Here is a 14819-nt window from a genome sequence, read left to right on the forward strand (position 1 = left end):
AATCAGTCCACTCTTCTGTTCTTACATATTTGTACTACTCTCTGTAGTACCTTTGCTTTTATATCTGTGCCCTTTATTTATAATCTATATGTAAATAATACTATGCTTGCTTCTCCCTACTTAGACTGCAAATTATTTGAGGGCAGGGATCATGCAGTTTTTTTTTTCTGTTGTACTTTCCCAGAAGCTTAGTGCAAATGCTGTTAATTTATGCAAGGCAGGAAATCTAGATCCCCGAACCACTTTCTTTCTTTCTTATTCAAACGCTAACCATTGCTGATGTTTTCTTCTCCTGATTTTAGGAATGTGGTGGGAGATTAATCAAGAAACACTTATGGTTTCCAGGGTTGGGGAAGAATAAGTTCCCCATAAGCACTAGGATTCAGCAAAAGATTCATTCATTCATTCATTCATTCAATCATATTTATTGAGCACTTACTTTGTGCAGAGCACTGTACTAAGCGCTTGGGAAGTACAAGTTGGCAAAATATAGAGACGGTCCCTACCCAACAGCGGGCTCACAGTCTAGAAGGGGGAGAAAGAGAACAAAACAGAACATATTAACAAAATAAAATAAATAGAATAAATATGTACAAATAAAATAAATAAATAAATAAATAGAGTAATACCTACAAACATATATACATATATACAGGTGCTGTGGGGAGGGGAAGGAGGTAAGGTGGGGAGATGAGGAGGGGGAGGAGGGGGAGAGGAAGGAGGGGGTTCAGTCTGGGAAGGCTTCCTGGAGGAGGTGAGCTCTCAGTAGGGCTTTGAAGGGAGGAAGAGAATCAATGGTATTTATTGAGCACTGGAAGTATCAGTGAATCAGTGGTATTTATTGAGCACTTCCTGTACACAGATCATTGCACGAAACAAGAGAGTAAAATAGAACTCTCAAGGAGATCACAACAGTCTAGAGGAGGAGACAGACATTATTATGAATGGATTGTGGATATCATCATCATCTTCATCCTCATCTTCAATGGTATTTATTAAAGGCTTACTACGTGCAGAGCACTGTACTAAGCACTTGGACAAATGCAACACAACAGAGTTGGTAGATACTTGTGGGTTCCCTGTCCACAAGGAGTTTGTAGTCTAGAGGGGGAGATGGACAAGAATGTGAATAAATTGTGGCTACGTACATAAATGCTGCCCCTCTCAAGATTGCATCTGGAGAGTCTCCACTACTCTACCAGTCTCAGCTGTGGGAGGGAGAGTCACGCAGAGGCCTAGCCATTACATTGCTAGCTTGGGCAGTGGCTAGCCAGTGGAAGGAAATCCGCTACAAGACAAAACTCACCCGTGCTGGGCAGCAGCAGCATGGGAGAGAGTCGAGGGTGGAGACTTAAGTTGACTGTGCGACAGAATACAATGGGAAACCACTTCCATATTCTAACCAGGAAAACTCTATGGATACACTACGAGACTGTAGATGGAGAGTGGGACATTCTGGGAGAGATGTGTCCACGGAGTCACTCTGGGTTGGAGATGACCCGATAGCGTAAGACAAAACAAGACATAAGTGCTGAAGGGTGAATCAAGTGCTTAAGGGTACATTCATTCATTAATTCAGTGGTATTTATTGAGTGCTTGCTGTGTGCAGAGCAGTGTACTAAGCGCTTGGAAAGTAGAATTTGGCAACGGATAGAGACAGTCCCTACCCAACAATGGGCTTACAGTCTAAAAGCGGGGAGATGGCCAACAAAACAAAACAAGTAGACAGGCATCAGTAGCATCAAAATAAATACAAAAAATTATCGATACATACACGCCATTAATAAAATCAGTAGAATAATGAATATGTACAAATATACACCAGTGCTGTGGGGTGGGGAGGGGGGTAGAGCAGAGGGAGGGAGTAGGGATGATGGGGAGGGAAGGAGGAGCAGAGGAAAAGGTGGGGCTCAGTCTGGGAAGGCCTCCTGGAGGAGGTGAGCCTTCAGTAGGGCTTTGAAGGGGGGAAGTGAACTAGTTTGGCAGATGTGAGGAAGGAGGGCATTCCAGGCCAGAGGTAGGACATGGGCTGGGGGTCAACGGCTGCTCAGGCGAGAACAAGGCACAGTGAGGAGGTTAGTGGCAGAGGAGCAGAGTGTGCGGGCTGGGCTCGAGAAGGAGAGAAGGGAGGTGAGGTGGGGGGGCAAGGCGATGGAGAGCTTTGAAGCCAATATTGAGGAGTTTTTGCTTCATGCAAAGGTTGATAGGCAACCACTGGAGATTTTTGAGGAGGGGGGTGACATGCCCAGAGCTTTTCTATAGAAAGAGATATAGATCGAAGTGCATAGATAATGCTGAGAATAGAGTAGGGGAAATGAGAGTTTTGTTGGAAATTCTTGAATATACCCCATCGATGTTACCGCATTAACCACCCACTCATATCCAGAGCTTAGTACAGTGCCTGGCACATAGTAAGTGCTTAACAAATACAATAATAATAATAATTCTCAGCTCCTGGTGCACTTAGGGGCTAGGTGACCCCAGCAGCGTTGGGTCTGGAAGAAAGTTTCCTTCTCTGGATTTCCGACACAACTAAGTGGAAAACTTTGAGCTTGGTGCCCCAGAAAAGATCTTTTCTTTCCATGAATTACTGTAGAGATTTACTCATGTAGCCTCGTGTCTTCCTTCAAACAACTCAAAGGATTTTTACAAATTAATGGCCAAATCATCATACTATACAATTCAGTTGTACAATGAGCATGAGAATTGTTTCTCCAGTGAGACCATATACAGAAGCCATCTGGTTAATCTGCCAATAAATAGAAAATCTCTTAAACAGTTGGAATATGGACAGCTTGCCTTAAAAAGGCCCCTTTTCATTTTTTTTTTTTTGAAATGATCAGTTGTGACTAGCGATAAACATGATTAAGTACAATACTCTCTGATTGTCTCAGGGAAGTACAGACCAAAACCGTACAAACCACAGGCAGCTGCAGACCTTCAAAACTGTGTAATGTTTCCACGGAACTGATCTGTTTTCTGTTGCTTGTGACTGGCTGAAACATTCTCTCTTTAGGCCTAAATGCTCCACGCCTTCCCTTGTGTTTTTAAAAAGTTTCCATGACATCCTTTCAGGTTCTTTTCAGAAAAAGGCCGGATGCATTTTTTAAGATATTTTAGCTAATAGATTAATTCATTCAATCATATTTGTTGAGCGCATACTGGGTGTGAAGCACTGTACTAAGAACTTGGGAGAATACAATATAACAATAACAGTAATACTACAACAATAAGCAGACACATTCCCTGCCCACAACAAGCAACCGAGTGCCAAGACACACCTTCTGACGTAACGGAAGTAAAAAGTTCCTGATGTATTTCTTCATACAACCCTATGATTGTTCGATTTATTCAGGTACAGTAGCTTTGAGCCTTTCATTTTAACCTGTAATCAAGGTTTATTATGACAGGTATGAATCCCTGTCACATAGTAAACAAAGTGGAATTAAAACCATTTTTCTGAAAAGGTTTCTTAGCAACTAATTTTAGATATGATGAGACTGAGAAGCTTCATATACAATTCAAGAGGTTTGCAATCCGTGTTGTTAATTGATGCCATTCTTTTTCTACCAAGTCACATAATAACACTACCTTCCCTAGCTAACAACCTCATAACCTTGGCATTATCCTAGATTCATCTTTCAAATGCAAACCACATATTCAATCTGTAACCGAATCCTGTTGATTGTATCTTCACAATATCACTTAAATCTGCCCTTGTTTCTTCAAACCGCCACTGTGTTATTCCAAGCACTTCTCCGGTCTCACCTTGGCCACTGTATCTGCCTCCTTGCTGACCTCCCTGCCTTCTATTTCTCCCCACTCCAGTCCATACTTCACACTGTTCCCTGAATTATTTTTCTAAAAACGTTCTGTCCACATCTCCCTACTCTCCACCAATCTCCAATGGTTGCACATTCACTTCTGCATCAAATAGAAACACCTTACTGTCAGTTTTAAGGCACTGAATCAGTTTGCTCCCTCCTACTTAACCTCTCTGATATCCTAGTACAGCCCAGCCTGCACGCTTCACTAACTCCAGTTTGTCACTGGGCCCCAGTGTCACCTGTCTTGCCATCGACCTCTTTCCCACATCCTCTCTTCTGGCCTGGAACTCCCTCCCTTTGCAATTACTCCAGACCACTGTCTCCCCACCTTCAAAACCCTATTTAATCACCTCTCTTCCAAAAGCCTTTCTCTAATTAAGCCCTCAATTCCTGACTCCCTCTCCTGCCTATGCGCTTGGATCTGTAGACTGTGAGCCCACTGTTGGGTAGGGACCATCTCTATGCGTTGCCAACTTGTACTTTTTTTTTTAATGGCATTTGTTAAGCGCTTACTATGTGCAGAGCACTGTTCTAAGCGCTGGGGGGGTTACAAGGTGATCACGTTGTCCCACGTGGGGCTCACAGTGTTAATCCCCATTTTACAGATGAGGTAACTGAGGCTCAGAGAAGTTAAGTGACTTGCCCAAGGTCACACAACAGACATGTGGGGGAGTCGGGATTTGAACCCATGACCTCTGACTCCAAAGCCCGTGCACTTTCCACTGAGCCACGCTGCTTCTCATCCCAAGCGCTTCTCATTCCAAGCCATCTTACTTCCCAAGCACTTAGTACAGTGCTCTGCACACAGTAAGTGCTCAATAAATATGATTGAATGAATGAATAAGTACCCTTTGGGCACTTGATATTCACCCAACCCTCAGCTATCCGCACTATACATATATATATGTATATGTACATATATATGCACACACATTTATAATTTACTCATACTACTGTAGGTCTGTCCCTCATTGTGGGCAGAAAAATGTGTCTATCAACTCGGTTGTATCGTACTCTCCCAAGAACTTAATACAGTGCCCTGTATCTAACGAGTGCTCAATAAATATCATTGATTGATTGACTGTATAATACTTCAAGTGGCAAATCATGATGGCAGTCATGAGGTCTTGGGATAAAGCCATACCCACAGCATTGAATTATTAGCACTCAAATGACACCTTCACTAGACAGGGCATATGAAGAGTTGGATGACAGTAGGACATGATATAGATTTTCTATTGGGGTTACCTTAAACAGGATTAAGAGTAAAAAATATAGACTTTATAGACTTCATGAAGCAAAGCACAAAAAAAAATAATAATCATAAGAAGAATGATAGCAACGTAATAATGATGGTAAAAATAATAATTCCGGTATTTATTTAGGGCTTACTATGTGTCAAGCAATGTACTAAGGGCTGGGGTAGGTACAAGATGATTAGTTCTCATTGGGGGCTCACACTGTAAGTAGAAGGGAGGACAGGTATTGATTGAATTCCCATTTTGCAGGGGAGGGAACTGAGGCTCAGAGAGGTAAGTGGTGGAGCCACGATTAGAACCAAAGTCCTCTGACACCCGGGCCCATACTCATTTCACTAGGCTGCATTGCTTTTTCAAAGATAATTGGGGCTTTTGTTTAGCACTTAATACATTCCAAGCATTATATTAAGTGCTGGGACAGATACACCGGAGTCAGATTAGATTCAGTCCATATCTTTTATGGGCAGGGAATGTGTCTGTTATATTTTTATATTGTATACTCCCAAGCACTTAGTCTGCACACAGTAAGTGCTTAATAAATATGATTGATTGACTCCAACAGTCTAAGGGGAAGTTGAACAGGTATTGAATCCCGATTTCACAGATGAGGAGACTGAGGCACAGAGAAGTTAGAGATTTGCCCAAGGTCACACAGTAGACAGATGATGGAGCTGGGATTAGAACACAGGTCTTCTGATTCCCGGGCCTGTGTTCTTTCCACCATGCCACCCTGCTTCTCATGTGAGAATGCTAGTAATGTGGTATAGGAGGGGGTATTAATGAGACAATAGCAGAAGTTAGATTGACCTTAGGTACAACAATCGGAAATGGTAAGAGAGTTTTGGAACAAATGCTTTGTGAAGATTGTTTCGATTGAATTTATTATTGTATGCATACATGGAAGGTATTGTTGGTCAAGTTTTGGCTTTACCAATGTCCTGAATTTACTGATTAAATCTTACGATGAGAGACATTATCGTCATACCTGAAATCAGCAGTGCTCTCTGTGTGTTTTTTTTAATGTGTGTGTGTGTGTGTGTGTGTGTGTGTGTGTGTGTGTGTGTGTTTATTGTGCAAGGGAATATGTTAGTTTTTCACTTTGCTTCTCCACGTTACCCAAGAGACAAGCAAAATATGCTCTGCTTTAGGGCAAGAAATGAAGAACACTCCAAGCTAAGTCCAGTAACCATTCGATCAATCAATCATATTTATAGTGCAAAACACTATATTAAGTGCTTGGCAGAGTATAGTACAACAGACATAGCAGACATGTTCCCTGCCCATTATGAACCAACAGTCTGGAGAGGGAGACAGCCATTAATATAATAATAATAATAATAATAGTAATAATAATAATAATAATAATGATGATGATGGTATTTGTTAAGCACTAAGTATGTGCCAAGCACTGTTCTAAATGCTGGAGTAGATACAAGATAATCAGGTTGTCGTTATTTTATTTTACTTTACAGATGAAGTAACTGAGGCCCAGAGCAATTAAGTGACTTGCCCAAAGTCACACAGCTGGTAATTGGCAGAGCTGGAATTAGAATCCACAACCTCTGACTCCCAAGCTCATACTCTTTTTCATTCATTCATTCATTCAATCGTATTTATTGAGTGCATACTGTGTGCAGAGCACTGTACTAAGCACTTGGGAAGTACAAGTTGGCAACATATAGAGACGGCCCCTACCCAACAGGGGGCTCACAGTCTAGAAGGGGGAGACAGAGAATAAAACCAAACATATTAACAAAATAAAATAGAATAGAATTTTCTATTCTATCCTCTATTCTCTATTCTATTCTCTTTTCACTATGCCACGCTGCTTCTAATATGAATAAATAATTAGTTTATAGTAGATAGTTCAGAGATATGGTCATAAGTGCTGTGGGATAGTGGGTGGGGCGATTATATCAAAAATTTGAAGTTCACAGATTGAAGTGCATAGGTGACGTAGAAGGGATAGGGAGCTCTGTAAAAGAAGGCTTAATCAGGGAAGGCCTCTTGGAGGAGATAACATTAGTAATGCTTTGAAGGTGGAGAGAGTGGTGCTCTGGCATATTTGGACAGTGAGGGAGTTCCGGACTAGGGGGAGGATGTGGAAAAGGGGTTGGTGGTGAGATAGATGAGATCAGAGCGCAGTGATTAAACTGAAGCTAGAGGAGTGGAGCGTGCAGGTTGGGCTTTAGTAGGAAATTAGTGAGGTAGAGAAGGATGAGGTGAGTTGATTGAGTGCTTTAAAGCCAATAATAAGGAGTTTCTGCTTGATGCAGAGGTGGACGGGCAGCCATTGGAGGTTATTGAGCAGTGGGGAGACAGAAGCAGTGTGGCTCAGTGGAAAGAGCACGGGCTTTGGAGTCAGAGGTCATGGGTTCAAACCCCAATTGTCAGCTGTGTGACTTTGGGCAAGTCACTTCACTTCTCTGTGCCTCAGTTACCTCATCTGTAAAATGGGGATTAAGAATGTGAGTCCCTCGTGGGACAACCTGATAACTTGTAACCTCCCAAGCACTTAGAACAGTGCTTTGCACATAGTAAATGCTTAATAAATGCCATTATTATTATTATTATTATTATTATTATTATTATCATTATCTGAATGTTCAGTAAGTAAGCACTTACCAAATGCCATGCCTACTGAATAAAATCTAAAAACTTAAAACCAAACCTGAATTCTTAGAAATTTGAACCTGCAATTTTAAAAAGAATGAAACATGGTAGCTGAACAAATCATAGTTGAAGCGACTCAAATCCACACTCTGAAAGAGGGGATCCGTAAGTACATTAATCCGACAGTGTGATAAATGCTTAGAAATATTTATAAATTCTTGTCTTTCGACAGATAAAAACAAAGAAAAGAGAAAAAAATTGAAGAGTAAGCAGTGAGAGAAATTCCTTTTCATCAAAAACTGCGGTTGACATTTTAATTAGCAGCCAACCCTTCCTTTTCTAACTCAAGCGCTGAATTGAGCAATCACGGATATGAAGGAGAGTGATGGGCAAGTCAGAATTCTAATTTCTGGTACCCTTGGTGAAAGGCACCCTGAATAGTATGATCTGAATCCTCACTAGTTCTACGCAGAAGATTAAATCTAATGCTTTTGACTACTTGAATCATATGGTGGCTTTCACGAGGACTTTCATAACATGCCATCCAGGCAACCTTCGTTGTTACGTTCCCAAACCGTAGGCAATCGGAATCACGGTGCAATTGAAAGATAAAATGTAAAAGATGCATGCACAAGATAATATTTCCTCAAGATACCGCTTTGTTTTACAAAAATTCTTACCTATTTCTTCCTGATATGCAATCCTTTCTCTGCATTGCCTATTGTTTTTTTTCCCTTTTCTCTTTGATGTCTCATAGCTCTGCCCTGAGAGGCAATTTATTAGGTGGATGGGTTATCAATATATAGACTGGGACAAACGAAGAACTTTAGAAGAGGCTAAAAGGCAAGAAAGAAAGGAAACTGGTATAAAGGGAAATCTCTGCTCTCTCCTCCATCCTGCTGTGATTCACTGAAACAGCAAAGCTTTCTACTTCATCAAAATGATTGGAAAACCTGGAAGTTCTTCCACTTGAAGAAAGGGTTGCCAAATTTTCATTTTGCATGCAAAGCACCATGGCCTAGCGCACAGAGAATGGGCCTGGGATGCAGGTGGACGTGGGTTCTAATCCACCACTTGTCTGCTGTGTGACCTTGGGAAAATCACTTGACTCTCTGGGCCTCAGTTACTACATCTCTCAGATGAGGAATAAGATTGTGAGCCCCATGTGGGACAAGGACTGTGTTAAGTCTATCTCAGATGGGGAATAAGAGTGTGAGCCCCACGTGGGACAAGGACTGTGTTAAGTCGATCTCCTTGTATCTACCCCAGCACTTAGAACAGTGCCTGGAGCAAATTAAGGGCTTAACAAATGCCATTATGTATAAGCATATATTGTGCGGGGGTGAATTTGAGGCAGAACTTTGTGTGGAAGGACGAGACATCTGGCGAGAACTTTGAAGGGAAAGGGAAGGAAGAAGTGGGGTGAGGGAGAAAAAGAAAGTGGAATTGGTTCAGGGAGAAGGAAAAAAGGAAAAGGAGAGAAAAAATGTTGGAAGAGGCAGTAACAGGTACAAAATCGAACCACCTGCTCCTCCTCCTTAGGTTCTGCCCCTCTGGTTTGCATGGATCCGAGTTTAGGAGGCAAGTGGGGGCTGGGAATGGTTGGTTCCTCTCTCTACATCCTGGAAGCTATGGAGAGGGGCTTTGGCCCTGCTGAGCCCCCTCCTTCCTCTCCCCCTCCTCCCCCTCTGCACCCCCCTGCCTTACCTCCTTCCCTTCCCCACAGCACCTGTATATATGTTTGTACGTATTTATTACTCTATTTATTTATTTTACTTGTACATATCTATTCTATTTATTTTATTTTGTTAATATGTTTTGTTTTGTTCTCTGTCTCCCCCTTCTAGACTGTGAGCCCACTGTTGGGTAGGGACCATCTCTATATGTTGCCAACTTGTACTTCCTAAGCACTTAGTACAGTGCTCTGCACACAGTAAGTGCTCAATAAATACGATTGATTGATTGATTGACTGATTGATTGTGGCCGCGCCCTCCCCAGGGATGGGTTGGGAGTTGCAATCTGGAGCCACTGAGGCAGCGGTGCATGCTCCATAGACATGGAATAAGTGTCGTTGTTCATGAATCATCATCTTCCAGGCACAGTGCAGCATGGCTTAGTAGAAAGAGCAGAGGCTTGGGAGCCAGAGGTCATGGGTTCCAATCCCAACTCCACCACTTGTCTGCAGTGACCTTGGGCAAGTCACTTAACTTCTCTGTTCCTCAGTTACCTTATCTGTAAAATGAAGATTAAGACTGTGAGCCCCAAGTGGGACAACCTGATTACCTTGTAACTACCCCAGCGCTTAGAACAGCACTTGGCACATAGTAAGCGCTTAACAAAAACCTTAGTTATTATTGCCACTGCTGAAATAGCTTGGCTCCATTCCTAAAGCTGCCGATCCTCTTCAAGACTGTGAGCCCACTGTTGGGTAGGGACCGTCTCTATATGTTGCCAACTTGTACTTCCCAAGTGCTTAGTACAGTGCTCTGCACACAGTAAGTGCTCAATAAATACGATTGAATGAATGAATGAATGAATGGTCTGTGGATGGGAGCATCCATGTGTCTGGCACGATGCCTCTAGAGCTCAGTCCTGCATCCCACCCCAATGAAACCTCATTACTTTCTCAGATAGAGTGGAGGTGAAGTGGCAGGAGACTTCCACCCATGGGGCTCAGACTTCTACCCATGGGGCTCCAAGCTGAGGGCCAGAGGAACTGGCGTTGCCCAACCATTGGTCTCACTGCTGCCTCTGCTCAGCCTCTTCTCATGCTAGCCCCAGCTTCTGACAGCCCCTAGCACCCCAAAAGGATTAAAAAAATGCTCGTGGCATACTCATCATTCATTCATTCATTCATTCATCCAATCGTATTTATTGAGCGCTTACTGTGTGCAGAGCACTGTACTAAGTGCTTGGGAAGTACAAGTTGGCCACATATGGAGACGGTCCCTACCGAACAGTGGGCTCACAGTCTAGAAGGGGGAGACAGAGAACAAAACTAAACATATTAACAAAATAAAATAAAGAGAATAAATATGTACAAATAAATAAATAAATAAATAGAGTAATAAATACATACAAACATATATACATATATACAGGTGCTGGGGGAAAGAAGTGGAGCCACCTTCTTGATCTCCACTTCTGATCCTTTTCTGTCTACTGATAGCTGCATGTTATGTCCAAAATGCTGTGAAGGTGAAGCTAACTAATGATTTTTCTCTGTCTTTCAAGGAATTGGCATCCATGCTTGAAGGTGGAATTTTATAAACCCGATTTTCCTCATACTAAGTATTCTAAACAGACAGTAGGCAGCTTGGAATTGGGCAAAACAGAAGAGCTTGAGCATGAAGGGAAAACTGGCAGCGGGCAAAGAAAGGAATAGCAGCTAGAATTTTCCTTCAGGAAACAATGCCATTCAATGAGTCATATGGGGAGAAGCAGCTTGGCTTAGTGGCCAGAGCCCGGGTTTGGGAGTTAGAGGTCATGGATTCTAATCCTAGTTCTGCCACCTGTCTGCTGTGTGACTTTGGGCAAGTCACTTAACTTCTCTGGGCCTCAGTTACCTCATCTTTAAAATGGGGATTAAGACTGTGAGCCCCATGTGGGGCAACCTGATTACCTTGTATCTACCTGTGCTTAGAACAATGCTTGGCACATAGTAAGCGATTAACAAATGCCATTATTATTATTATTATTATTGATTGACTGATTGCAAGGGCTAGGTGATTGAGTACCTTAAGTGCTTAACAAATACCATCATTAAGCCCCAGTGTGGTTTAGTGGAAAGAGCCCGGGATTGAGAGTCAGAGGTCATGGGTTCTAATCCCAGCTCCACCACTTGTCAGCTGTGTGACTTGGGGCAAGTCAGTTAACTTCTTTCTGCCTCAGTTTCCTCATCTGTAAAATAGGGATTAAGACTGTGAGCCTCATGTGGGGCAACCTGTTAACCTTACATCTACCCTATTGTTTAAAACAGTGCTTAACATATAGTAAATGCTTAACAAATACCATCATTATCAGCGCTTAGAATAGGCCTTGGCACATAGTAAGTGCTTAACAAATACCATTATTATTATTAGTCATTCTCACATTATTCCCTCTCAAAGCTCCACTTGCTTAAATTTCTACCCAGTTGAGTTGACAATCTTCTTTGAGGTAGTGGTCAAGTCCTCAGGCTTGACCCATTAAAATAAAAATCCCATCAACTAACTTTTTTCTGAGTAGCAGATTCTAGTCCTGCCCCGTGATTTGGGCTGAATTATAATCATTTGAATAAGGAGAATAAGACATTCAATAGCGTTTTTAGATTGTAAGATCCTTGTGGGCAAGGATCATGTCTCTGCATTCTCTCTTTATTGCTGGATTGCATTTGCCAAGTGCTTAGTACAGTGCTCTGCACACAGTAAGTGCTCAATAAAAATGATTGAATGAATGAATGGAGCCCGCTGTTGGGTAGAGACCATCTCTATTGGTTGCCAACTTGTACTTTCCAAGCACTTAGTACAGTTCTCTGCACACAGTAAGCGCTCAATAAATTCGATTGAATGAATGAATGAATGAATGAATGAATGAATGAATGAATGAATGAACTATCTTGCATTGTACTCTTCCAAACAATCAATCATTCAGTGGTATTTATGGAGCACTTTCAGATTTACATATTAAATCTTCCTATTTCATATACTGTGAATGAATGTTCATGAGTGTGTGTGTACCACTGTTGAAGGATTTTTACAGGGGGGTGGAGGAGTAGAATTAATTATACTTTTTCCTAGAATGTTTTTTTTCAAAGCCTCAAAAAGACCAATGTGCATTTCATTCCCCAAATTCCTATAGAACGCAGTGCTGATCTAATCTGTGAGAATAATATAATGAATGAAGAAAAGGAAAGCCATGTATTTTCTATATGTAAAATCAACCATAATTTAAATAAAACAAATCTCTTTTGCTGCTGGTCTCATGGTGAGTTAATTTGCCTGAAGACAAAAAAAAACCCCCACTATTCTACTGGCCTAGAATAAGATGGACAGATGGACAGAAAAGGACTCTGGGTGCTTTGTTTGCTGTCTGCCATTCTTGGAATCATGATCATTAAAAAGTTTTCTCATAAAATAAATTGAATATTTCACCAGAAAAAAAGTGATTACCTTTTTTTCTTGAATGACCTTAATAACTCACGCACTCTGTAGGCACTTTTGGTGCCTGTGAGTTATGAGACTTTCATGCTCATGAAAGAAATATAATAATCACCCTTCACTGTTGAGATATTCTACACTACTCATATTAAATCAGTAAAAGGCACATCACATGATTCTTTGTGATTGCAAGGAACCTGAACAAACATGCAGGATATCCATCTCCACCCAGATACTCAGTGCACAGGGACCTGTTTGAAAAAAGAGATTTTATGTTTGCCGTCAGAATAAAAGTGATCAGACAGTTTTCTTCAGCATAGTTAAATTGACATCGTTGTATTCAAAAGAGCCTATTCATCTCTTCAGCTTTTACACTTAATGGACAAGTGCCAATTTTCATTTTCGATTTAATGGAAGAAATAAAATGATCTCCCTTACGGTTTATCAGCAAGGTATTATTTCCAGGAAAGTAGTCTCATCTGCATATGCATTGGGTTGTCACATTTTCCCGGGTTAAGTGGCTCCCTTTCAGCCACATAAAGTTATCAGAATTCCTGAGAAATGGAATTCTTGGCAGTGGCAATTTGGAAGCATACAATATCCCAGCGAGGATAAATAGATCAGCTTTGTCTCTACTGAGAAATACCAATCAGCTTTTCCTCCGTGGCACGGAAAGCAAAGATAATTTCAGAGAAAAGCAAGAAGAAGCCAACTAGTGAACACACCAGAAGAAAACAGGGCTGGAGGGAGGGAGGAGGGAAGATACGTGAGGGTAGCAGTGCATATGGGTGATGGACTTGTGAAGGAAAAGAAAATTTAGGAAAGGAAGGGTGAAAATGTGTGGGTTACATATAAGAAATGGAAAATCATGTAGTTTTTGTCCAGTTTCTCGCCTTAGTCCAAACTGGACATGCACAAAAGATATTTGTGAGTGCCGAATTCAATCGTATTTATTGAGTGCTTACTGTGTGCAAAGCACCGTACTAAGTGCCTGGGAGAATACAATATAACAATTAACAGGCACATTTGCTACCCACAATGAGCTACAATCGAGAGAAGAAGACTGTACCTGATGAATCCTTACCTTTCCAAAATAGATCATAAAGCAAAATGTCTTTAAAATTGTATATTTGATCCAAATGATATTTCCCAACTAAATTATGTGGGAATTTACTTACTTTCAATGTTTTAAATGATTCATATATTTAGTGATTTGTAGATCTTAAAATCATGCTCTGAATTTAAAGAATAGTTAGGTCTGAATCCAGGGTACTTAAGTTTTAATAAGATGCTGTAATCTGTACCCGTAAAGTTCTTACAGTTTACACTACCTTTCAATAAACTGCAATAAAATTTAGAACATTTCTACATTTCTACACACATTTTTAACATATCAAGGAACTTGATAGTTTTTTTGTGGGGGACAGTTATGATAGTTTATATACTTTTTAATTTGCTGGGCACCGAGGTGGGCTGAATCAAAACGATTTGTCTTCTGAATGCAGCCTCTACAGTCATATTTTGTTCATCTGTGGCATAGAGGATACTCAAAGACTTAGAAACATCAGCAGTAGATCCTTAGATCCTTAGGGGAAGCAGCGTGGCTCAGTGGAAAGGGCATGGGCTTTGGAGTCAGAGGTCATGGGTTCAAATCCCAGCTCCGCCACTTATCAGCTGTGTGACGTTGGGCTAGTCACTTCACTTCTCTGGGCCTCAGTTCCCTCATCTGTAAAATGGGGATGAAGACTGTGAGCCCCTCGTGGGACAACCTGATTACCTTGTACCTACCCCAGCGCTTAGAACAGTGCTTTGCAAATAGTAAGTGGTTAACAAATACCACCATTATTATTATTATTATTATTATTATTATTATTAGATTGTGAGCCCTGGGTAGGACAGGACTATGTCCCATCATGTCCCAGGACAGGACTAGAGAAGCAGTGTGGCTCAGTCGAAAGGGCATGGGATTTGGAGGCGGAGG

General features: G+C 41.4%; 1 non-coding gene across 1 annotated transcript; it reads left to right on the plus strand.

Moving 5' to 3' along the window:
* The first annotated feature begins 1158 nt into the window (after positions 1 to 1158).
* On the plus strand, positions 1159 to 1296 carry LOC119933555. The gene has a single exon (XR_005452566.1). It is a non-coding gene; the product is annotated as a small nucleolar RNA SNORA7 (small nucleolar RNA).
* The last annotated feature ends 13523 nt before the right edge of the window (positions 1297 to 14819 follow it).

This window comes from Tachyglossus aculeatus, chromosome 1, assembly GCF_015852505.1.
Source record: "Tachyglossus aculeatus isolate mTacAcu1 chromosome 1, mTacAcu1.pri, whole genome shotgun sequence".
NCBI classification, from domain to species: domain Eukaryota; kingdom Metazoa; phylum Chordata; class Mammalia; order Monotremata; family Tachyglossidae; genus Tachyglossus; species Tachyglossus aculeatus.